The sequence below is a fragment of the Papaver somniferum genome, chromosome 10, assembly GCF_003573695.1.
Source record: "Papaver somniferum cultivar HN1 chromosome 10, ASM357369v1, whole genome shotgun sequence".
Taxonomy (NCBI): Eukaryota; Viridiplantae; Streptophyta; class Magnoliopsida; order Ranunculales; family Papaveraceae; genus Papaver; species Papaver somniferum.
Genome location: NC_039367.1, coordinates 148430650 through 148442239, shown reverse-complemented (window position 1 = coordinate 148442239; position 11590 = coordinate 148430650).

The following is an 11590-nucleotide window of genomic DNA, read 5'->3' as shown; positions in this document are numbered from 1 at the left end:
TTTTATTCTCCCATAAAATATGTGCCTCTGCGAATTCGAACCCGTGACCTATTTATTGTTCGCTCAGCCTTGAACCATATGTGCGAATTTCGGTTTGTGATAGAAATTGCAGCCTCTGCCTCTTATCTTTTCTTCGTCCTTCCTTAACTTCTTTCACATTTGCCTTCATCTCCTGAACATGAAAATCTTCCACTGAAACTTCCATTTTTTCCTTAAATTTCACCACAACAACTAATTTTTTCTCTCACTCTTTTCATGTCTTTGAATTGTTGATGATGTTTACTCCCTAAAAGTGTGATCTCTTCCATAAAATTTCCATTTTTGAACCTAAATTTTGTACATATAGAAAAATATGAACAATAGCTAATCTTCATGGAAATTTTTTGAACCAACAAGCTACAGGAGGGATAAATCCTTTACTCCTCCCTGTTTCTAGCGCCAAAAATGTACTTGCAGGAAATCCTACAACACACCCCTTGTATTATCATGACTATGATTTCTAGATCTAAACTTATTTGATATGAAAATAAAGATAAAGATAATGAAAATAGAAAATAAGACACAAGATTTATGTGGTTCGATCAATTTGATCTACATCCACGGGGTTAGGTTTCACTATGATCATTGAATTACATATGAATTACATTGAGACACCATTAATGAGTATTTGGAGCTCTCTCTCTGGTTTTTGGGGAAGAATAAGAAGATAATAATAATAATAGTTTTGTTTTCTCTCTCCTACCTTTCTCTTTATATAAGATGCTACCTAGTGGATGATAGCTCATATACATCTAAGATTTTCCCTAATTTCGGATCTGGCTTGCGATGATATCGCAAGCTTACAAATGTTAATTTCGCAGATCTTCTAATCTTCGCAAATTTATTACATTTTTCTTATGTTTTAGCTAATATCACCTATTGTATCGTTTCTCAAAGTGCTCTGCGACATTTTTGTAATGCATTGCTAAGAATTTCGCGAGCGTATCGTTGTCGCGAAATTCTGATCCTACAGCCACTATCAACTAAGATATATTCTTTTTGGATTATTATATAGGAAAATTACATCGCATTCCAACCTTTATTCGTTTTGGTCAAAATTATTTTGAATTATTTCTTAAGGAAATTAAAACAACTTTTGATTTTCGATTAATTATTTTGCCGAACTTCGGGCTTTTGCCTTAGGAGAAAATTATCTATACGGAAAAGAATTTTGTAACTTATGATATGAAAGAATATAAAAATTTTGTAATTAATTTTTGTCATAATGTCCGACTTAATATATGCCCTAACTGATGGTTGGTTTAACTCCATATCTTTCCTATTAAAGAAAATGATTTTTTCTTTTGCAAATTGTGTCCATAAGCGAATACTATCCCACTTATTTTCGTCTCTTATCACTTTGTTTTGCGCTTTTTGTGTTTATTTCTCTTCCTAATCCTTGTTGTTGAGTACGAAGTTGGATAGATTGTATTGAGCTTATATAGCCTATATCCGTCAATTCTATCCTGGACACATCTCCACTATTAGGGTATATCATCACTCATTCTCGAGGAATACCCATGGGCTATTGTGTTAAGGAAAATGTCAAATGTATTGAGAATTCTAGTTGCAAATGACCTCTACTTATATGGATTATCAAGGCTTAAGGTTTCCTAGAATTTAAGCTAAGCAACTCCCACAATTAGATGATTCCAAGTTAGAAAGTCATGTTAGCACGTAATATGTTTTCCTTGTATTATAAAGAAGAATATGCACTCATAATCTGGTGATATGTTTTCCTTGTATTATAAAGAAGAATATGCACTCATAATCTGGTTGATTATGAAACCGTCTAGAATAGATAGTTCAGAATGACCAAGTAAGGTTTGAACGTTCGAGCAATAGTGGTGTTCAAGAATCCTCAAAACTAATAAATAATTCACAGTCCTACTAAGATAAAAAAATATTGAATGAATTAAGGTGTCTTAAAAGTGTTTACTTGAGATTAAGTAATAGTTCAAATAAGCCTTAATAAATAGTATACAGAAGTACAAGTGCTCCTTTGTAAATATAATTTCTTTTCTTTTAAAATTGATATGCAGTTAATTTTGGATTGTCTTAAAACACAAGGTAAATATGCATACCAAGAAGAATCCTTTTATGCTTCCCTTTTGCTAAATCGTGTTATAGCTTTTATAAGTTATCCTTTCTGCATTGGACGTGCATGCCCTTAATTTCTTTTCACAAAAAGTAGATATTAAGCATGCCTCACTCAAAGCTTAAGATATCCGCACAACTTTTAGACGGTATAAATGTCTGTGCTCAGACACCATTTAAAACTGCGTGCGACTCGAAAAGAATTTATTATCTCCACCTCACTATATTTAGCAAAAGCTAAATTTCGTTGGTAGATATGGCATCTGATTATAGCTGTTACAGCTTTTCCAAGTTTACCTCCCGTGAGTGCGGGGTGATTTTCTGCCAAATCCATTATTGAAGTTGGAAGTGGGTTGATTGCTTTAACTTTTTTTCATTTTATCCGAAACATATGTCTTTCTCCGTAGTACCAAATATCATGACCGGTAATAAGACCGTAAACCACAACTCGCTTGAGGATTAACTCTAGCATGCTTTGTGCTATTATTTCATTGTACTCGTCAATCGAAGTATCACTACGGGAAAAATCATCATTGACGACACTGTATTAGCGTTGTAGTATACCTACGAGAACTCCAATTTATGTATTGTGTAGTGGGGGTATTGTAGAAAGTCCAAGCTTTTCTACAATATTTGACTAAGAGTTGTAAAGGATGATGTGATTCATGGTTCGACAATATTTTCCCAAAGTTGTGATTCTCTTTCGATTTTTTTTTTTGAAAGCCTAACACAACCCTTGCTTGTGTTGTAGGAATATCTTGGACAACAAAAGTAGGGTATCGTGGAAACATATGTAACAACAAATACTGGTATTATGAATAAGATTTACACGTCTCTTGTGTGAGCTGTGAACTATCTTGGACAACACATAGTTATGTTGTAAAGAAACTATTCCACAATATCTGGCTTGTGTAGTTGAAAACTGGAAGACGACATCTATTAGTATTGTGAATACTACTGTCATTACACTTCCTATAGTTGTACAACTATACTGAACAACTCCTACTTATGTTGCAAGATTTGTTTTTACAATCATTGTGGTGAGTAGTAATTTTTTTTAACACAACACTTATTAGTATTGTGATTATTACAGTCAGTACACTTGTTGGAATTGTAAAACTACCATGATACAACTATACTATTTGTAGTAGAAATTTTTTAACACCACTCTTACTAGTATTGTGAAATTTTTTTAACACCACTCTTACTAGTATTGTAGGACTATCTTGGACAACACAAGTAGGGTATCTTAGAAACATATAAAACAACAGTTATTATTATTATGAATAAGATTTGCACGACACTTGTATGAGTTGTCGAACTATCTTGGACAACACATAGTTATGTTGTAAAGAAGCTATTTCACAATATCTGGGTTGTGTAGTGAAAATCTCTAACACAACTGTCTATATGTGAATAAGTCCCTACATATATATTTCACTTTTGGCACTTTGTTTATGTTGTGAAATGTGAAGAAACAATTAGATTAAACGGGCTCTGAAGCTGAAAGATTCATTCAAATTAAACCAAACCCAGTGTAACAACATTCACATACCCATGTAATATACACAAAACATTCAACAAAGTGGCCGTGATGACCCAGTGTAACAACATTCACATACCCATGTAATATACACAAACCATACAAAAAAGTGGCAGTGATGATGTTTGTCACGAAAAGTTAAGTCTCCAAAAAGATCAAAGATGATTAAGAAGTCTACTGGTAGGATATTCTATCCTTGGGTCATGTGATAAAATTTCCAATAGCTTCACCAATAAACTTGACGTCTGAAGTTGACCTGTAGACATAAGCATTCTCCACGTAAGCAACCTTCACACATACAGTGTAGGCTCCAAGACCTGTTGGCAACCCATGTATCTCCTTACTTTGATCTGTTTCAGCAATTTCAGCCTCCGCAACCACCTCGCCCTCCTTGTACCAGCTTAACAACTTGCAAGCTTGGAATCTCTCTGGCACTTGGACCTCATTTGGTCTCCTGACAGGACTTGGAGTGGTATGAGTTGAGTCTCTTTCATTGCAGAGAACAATCCGGCTAGTGCTAGCCTCCTGGTTGTTGCTGGCTTTTGGACTTGACCTGCGAGAGGGTGAGACTCTATTGCAGACGCATCTTGAGTTCCTTCCCTATATTAAGACCAGATCAGCAGTATGAGGGTCACAATCAAGTTTGAATTCATCAAGAAAATGAGAACTAATATAACACAGGTTAAATTCTCACCTCTAACTGCACCAGCCGATCATTCAGTGCTCTATAGGATTCCTGACACTCTCTAATCATCAATATGTAGTGGGATTGGGCAGCAACCTTTTTACGTGTTGCTCCAAAACCAATTCCTTTAAGTATCCCATTAGTTTTGTCCTCGCCAAAGGCCTTTGCAAGAATATCATCTGTCACGGATGATCCACAATTATTACCATGCTCTGCTTGAGCTTTTTCAGTTTCTCATGTATAAGTGTGTAAAACATCAGATATATTCACATTTTCAAGCACACACATAAACCACACAAAGGAAGAGGAGGAGATTTCTTACAAAAGCTTCTACAACACCAGGATGTGTAATCTTTCCTTTGCGCTGTCTATGACCACGTTTCCATAAACTGGCTTTATCAATCTCATTGGTTGTGTTTAGTTCTTTTTGTTGCCAAATAAATGTATCAATACATGACAATCATCAAGAATAGCATAACAACACGGTATTAAAGTCATGATACATGCTAAGAAGAAAATTCGAAGATTTCTAAGATCTAACCTTGTAGAGAACTTCATGATACTTCATGAATAAGCCACTAGCATGATAAAGACTACTGGATAACTACTCATATATTCCTTGGAACCTAGTGTTAGTAGAGGTTTGTGTATAAGCATGTAAGTAAGTGTTTGTATCACTTGGTTCCAATTGATATGAACTCCCAAACATTCATATAGATGAGAGATAAACACATGAGTAAACCAGTGACAAAATTACAAATATCTTTATGTGAGAGCACAAGCCTACCAAATTCTATGTGTGACTCATGGAATTTCACATATTACAGCTACGTGAAATTAGGTAGGCTAGTCTAAACCACAGGTCGTGATCTAAATTATGAAATGATCCATCATAAACGACTTTACAATCCACAACCAGTTAAAAGGACAGAGATCAACCTATGCGAAATTGCATAAGCATCTAAATGTTTGCAATTGCATAAATAATGTCATAATAACCAAACAACCAAGCAATTATATTTTTAACAACTCAATAGCTTTCACGTGGTAAACATACCAAGGCCTCCTCCAATCGCGCGTAACTTTGTCGACTTATGGTATGTGGGGTGGTGTGTTTTGAACGCTTTTCTTGCATTATTAGTCTTTTGACCTGAGAAGAAAAATAGAAACATCATTCGACAGGCTTTAAAGTTTTTAATACAAATATACAGTCATTCATTATATTAGAAAAACTTACTTTGAAATCAGCAGATGTTACATGTTTCACAAATTCTTCCCACTCCCTAACTGTCATGGTCCTGTGCATTAGCTTTTCTACTCGTTTCTCTCTTTTTTCCCCTTGGAGCCGATCAAAAGCGTCGAGCACCAAACCAGCTTTCCTTGACCTTGCTTCTCTAAGATAAGATCATATTTTGCTGAAATAGTAGTCTTTGTAATACTCAGGCACAATGAATCGGTTCTACAAATAAAAGTAAATAATTTGAATTAGAATACGCTATGAATTCAATAGTTGTTGACTAAACGAAAAGAGATAAAGAGTTATAAAAGTAAATAAATTGAATTAGAATACGCTATGAATTCAATAATTTTTGACTAAACGAAAGGAGATAAAGAGTTATGAATTACAGTACCATGACTATCTTCCATATGTTTTCTTTGGCTTGAATAGGGACACGTCTCCAATCTATGAAAGTTAATGGAAGTTTCCGAACAAGCACCCCTAGAACACTGGCCAGTTGCACAGATGGATCGCCAATCGGATGTTCATTAGTGTTGAAGGAAACTGGTCTCTTCAGATCAACAAAATCTAACTTCAATGCATGCATCTGGGTTGGGACACGTGGAACATACTTTCTTTTCTTCGCTTCTTTTCCTTCTTCACCTTCCTCATTATCAGAACTATTACCATTCTCCAATTCAGGCTCATCATCGTTACCATTATCATTCTCCAAATCCTTATCCACATCAGCCTCCATATTTTCTGGATTAGAGTTGTCCTCTTCCATATGTAAAGCTTTACGGGTCTGCATATTTTCCTCTTCCTCTTGTTCTTTGTATCCTTCTTCCTCTTCCTCTTGCAAATCTGCAAGCGAGTCGTTTGGATCCCTAAGCTGAACATTCGGACATGGGCTTGTGCGGCTTGTGTCCAGTTTCCGATTTACTTTCTTTTTCCTCACTTCAGAATTTCCAGTATCTCCTTTAGAGCTTTTAGAATGAGACTTTGTAGTTGTTGACTGTGAAGGTGGAGCACTTTCAGATTGGTTTAACACCTTCTTCTTCTTAGTTGCTTGTCTCTTTCTAGCTGGTGATGACAGAGTATCCAAGTCAGGTTGTCGACGCTTTAAAGTTGTTGCAGCATCATCTTCTGGTAACTTCTTGTACCTTGGTGATGATCGCCTACTTACAGGTGAAGGAGATGGTTCTGGATCAGTTGGTGACAACAATTTAGCACTTTGAGTCTGTCGACGACGCTTTGGAGTCGTTGTTGCACATTCAGTTGGAGAAATTGCGGCACTTGGTTCTGTAACCTGCTTTTTCCTTGGTGATCGCCTTACTTGCATTATATTAGAAGATGGTTCAGCATTATCAGTTTTGGGTTTGTTATTTATCAGGGATGCTTCATCAGTCTTCTCTTTGTTTTTCATCTGCAACAACCATAACTTAGTTAAAATGAGAAGCTATACGGAAATTTGTTTACACTGCAATTGAGATGACAAGTCTTAACCTTTATTGCCAACTGCTTGACCGGCTTCTTCTTTACTGCTTCCTTGCTAGTCTTCATTATTGCAGTTATGCCTTGCAAAAACAGAATTCAATTATCAATGTGGCTCAAAAGCTAACACAAAACCATCATTTCATATCCAGAACATGAACTCTTGTGCATATTATTATTATTTCAAATACTAAATAAAGCATGTGAATAAATCAAAATCATTTCATACACACAATTTGAGTTGACACACTCTAGCAAGGAAAGAACATGAGTTGATAATTACTGACACACTCAAGTTGATATTATTATCATTTCAAATACTTATCATCAACCAAAAAAATAAAATTGAGTTGATTTGTGCGTACTTATCATCAATCAAAGCATGTTAACAAATGAGTTGATTTGCATAAATGAGCTACAGAGACAAAATCATCAAAAAGACCAAAATTATGATGAAAATCATTATGAAAATCAAAGACCAAAATTAAAGATCTAAAATCAAAAATCCCCAAAATTAAACAAGACCCAATTTAAATTTCATCATATAAACAACAAAACTTAAGTTGCATGTTAAGATCTAAACATTTCTGAGAGGAAAAAAAAACCCAAAATTATACAATCCCTAAAACAGAAAACTGGAACAGAAATTATTCATAAGATTTGAGAGTATGAGAGATTCTTACCCCTTGGTGAGATCTGATTGAGTTCGAGAGATTAATCCTTTGAGTTTCTGCTGAATAGATTGAGAGATTGCTTCTGAGTTAGGGCTTTTTGATTATGGGTTATCTTTTGAGAGATTTAGAGATCGAGATATTGCTTCTGAGTTAGGGTTTTCTGATTATGGGTTATCTTTTGAGAGATTTAGAGATCGAGATATTGCTTCTGAGTTGCAGGGTTAGGGAGTTTTTCTTTTCTTTTTTTGGTGAAGAGGGTTTTCGTTTTTAGTGAAGAGGGATTTCTTTCAGTGATTTTGGTGAAAATTTCGATATCTTTCTGAAATTTGGGCGCGTCTAGAATTTGGCTGAAAAATTTGAGGAGAATAAACTCTGGAGAAGACACGTTGTGGTGGTCCAAAAATAAATATTGTCTGAAAATTCCTCAGGCAGACACGTGACCAAATTTCGGCGGGTTTTTGGGGCGGGAGGGACACAATTTTCTGATTGGTCTAAGCAAAAGCATACGGATTGGTAAAGAAACACACTTTCTGATTGGTCTAAGCAAAAGAGTAAGGGGAAGAGTAGTGTGGCAACAGATGCTAATGTGGGTAATTCTAAGGGTGGGAAGCGGAAAAGGACTGTTGTTACTGATGCGGCTAGTTCTGGTGCACCTGATGATGAAACTGAGCTTCGGGTGTTTAACAAACGGTCGATATTCTTCGACTTAGCTTACTGGAAGATCAGTTCTTTAAATTCAAATTTACTTGGTAATAGTTTTCTTAGCTTCAAATTTACTTGTTTATGTCTCAACTTTTTTAAGTTCACAAGTGTTCACTTGAAATCATTTAGTTTTCTTAACAAGTCAGAGCTGCAGCCTTACTACAACTCAAAAAAAACCTGAAACTTTATTGGTAGCATATTTACTTGTTGGTGGTGCTCAAACAGGTCGATATGTCCACTGAAACTTGTTATTCCATCTCTATATTATTTCTTGGTAGTATATTTACTTACCCTAAGTCTCGATTTCTGCCTAAGGTTCAACATCATGACATTAGAACTTTCATATATTGACAAAAGTGCTTATTAGGCTTATTAGGCTTAAGAGGTAAAATGTAATGGAGCTACAATACATGATATGTAATAAAAATGCTTATTAGGCTTGCGTAAGAGGTGTCCTGTACATATTGATATGTAGACTACAGTTAATTGGCTCTTTATTGGTTGACCGCTATAGATGTTAGAAACCGCATATTTGGTTTTTCGTAATGGTTTTGTTGTTGTACTACATAGGTTTGAAATAGTATCAGTTGAGTGGATATTATCATTTTTGTTTTCTTCATGTCTTAACTTGTAGATTTTGAAATGTATGTTTCTAAGAATGAAGTAGCGTAAGGAATGTAGCTCTTACTGACCAAGTATGGTGGCACATCTTGTGCTGCAACTTGCTTTGTTTTCTCCTTTGTAGATTTTTATTTCTTTATAAAGTTACTAATGTTATGTTTTTTCCATCTTCCTAGGATTTATTACTACGACACAGTATTGATGTTATGCATACAGAAAAAAATGTTTGCGAGAGTATCATTGGTACTGTGTTGAATATAAATTCCAAAACAAAAGACGGTCTAAAATCCCGCAATGATCTGAAGAGTATGGGAATAAGACCAGAATTGCATCCAACAGAGATAAATGGAAAAACGATCCTTCCACCAGCACCATACTGCTTAAATGACAAGGAAAAGACTATATTTTATAATAGGATGAGAAATTTGAAGGTTCCATATGGGTATATTTATGATCTTAGAAAGCATTTCTCGAAAGATGGTTGCTTAGGTGTTCTTAAGGCTCATGATTACCATGTTCTTATGCAACAAATATTACCCTTTGCTTTGCAAGGACTTTTACCTGTAGGGCCAAGGGAGGCGATTTTCAGGTAATGTTCTTATTTTTGGTAGGACTTGAAAGAGTACCTACGACTATGTCTAACTGCAAGTGCATAGTGTCACAATGTAACACAGGGCAAGCACAGGTCGATCCACAGGGACAAGGTGGGTGTAGATTTGAAACTATGGTTTTAACTATAACTGATTCGAAACAAGAGTAGCACAAAGGGGGGTTTTGTTTTGTCGATACGACGAAGATGATGGTAGTAACAGAGATAACAAAAACGAAAACAAAAGTAATCTAACAAGCAGATAAATATGATGCTAGGGCAGTCGAATCCACCTTTTAACCACACCAATTCAATTCAATCTCAACAATGTTCTAGTCCCTTATAATGGATACCGGTGGTATTCCGCCTATCCAGGGCATTTTCAGGAGGATAATTTAGTGTCACTAAGATGATTCCTAACCCTAGTATTAGCTTCCCTCTCACAAGACAAACTAACCGCAGATCAATCACTTAGATAATTAAACAACCCTGATATGGATATTCTAATCGCAACTAAGGTATTTCTCCAAAGTACTAACTGTCTTTTCAGGGAACAACTAGTCAAAGGATCGAACAATAATCAATTAAGCATGAGTTGTAGCACAATAAACATAGTGTTACTCTAACTACAATGGATACATGGCATACACTGTGAGAGCAAAATGCTGAAGGCTCAGATTATATTTATCCAAAACATTATAGCACAACAAGAACAATATCAATACACGAACCAAATGTAGCAATGGATTAATGGTTTCATCTAAACCCTAACTATGAAATTAGAACATCATGGAGATAATGAAATCAAACATGAACTACTGCTTGGTGCACCGGCTAATCCGGGCATACCCACACACACACAATACCATCTTCTATTTATACCCAAAATTAGGGTTCTTAACAGTTTCCCCCAAAATTCCCAATTTAGGGTTTACATTGAAAATTAAAATTAAAGCTCACCCGTCTCTGCTTTTGTTGTCTCCCCCTCGACCCATGTCTTGTCTTCCTTCTCTGCTACTCCTCCTGCTTCAATTGTCTCTTACATCGCCTCTGCTACAAACCCTAGTTCTCTCTTTCTTGGTTGTAGCGTCTTTGCGAGAAGCTAAAACTAAGCTAGAGAGAGTCTAGGGTTTAGGGTTAGTCTGTTGTGGTGTCGGGTGAAGGTAGTGATGGTGAAACTCGAGAAGAAGGGGAAGAATGGTGTTGCAGGATGTTGGTCGGGAAAGAAGGAGAAATTTGGGAAGAAGAGGAGAAGTCGATGGTTTTGGGAGAAGATATTTGGTGCTAGAGTGTTGAGCGGGTGTATCAAAATTTGATGATCGGTGATGAAAAGCGTAGGATGAAAAGGTGATGGAGTGATCCAACGGCGCGATGGAATGGATGTGGAGCGACCGTTGGATGATGAGATACATCAAAATTTACGGCGAAGATCGGGGTTAGGTGCTATGATGTTAGACAGGGACTTCAGAGTTCGATGTACTCTGATGAAGCGACCGTTGGATGATGGAATGGATCCAATCTGACGGCTAAAGAGAGAAGCGGGTTTGGGCTTAGATTTTAGGATATGGAAATGGGTTTGGATAAGGGTTTTGGGCCTTGGGTATGCCAAGCCCATATCTTCTTTAAGGACAATTCTTCCTCTTCAAGCCCACTTCTAGTTGATCCGGCTCTTGCAAACATCATTCTTCGCTGCCTTTCTGCGGGAGTCTTTGCCGTTTCTTTGCTCTTTTCGCTCCGTGAGTTAACCAGGCTTTATTTAGTACCTAAAAATGCAAAATTAATTGAGAAAAGTATTTATTCTTGAAAACAACGAAAACAAAGAATATGGGATAAAATGGAGCGTTAGTGCACAAATGATGAGTTAAATGCCAATAAAAAGGTGCAAATATATACAATATTTGGCACTCATCAAATACCCCCAAACCTT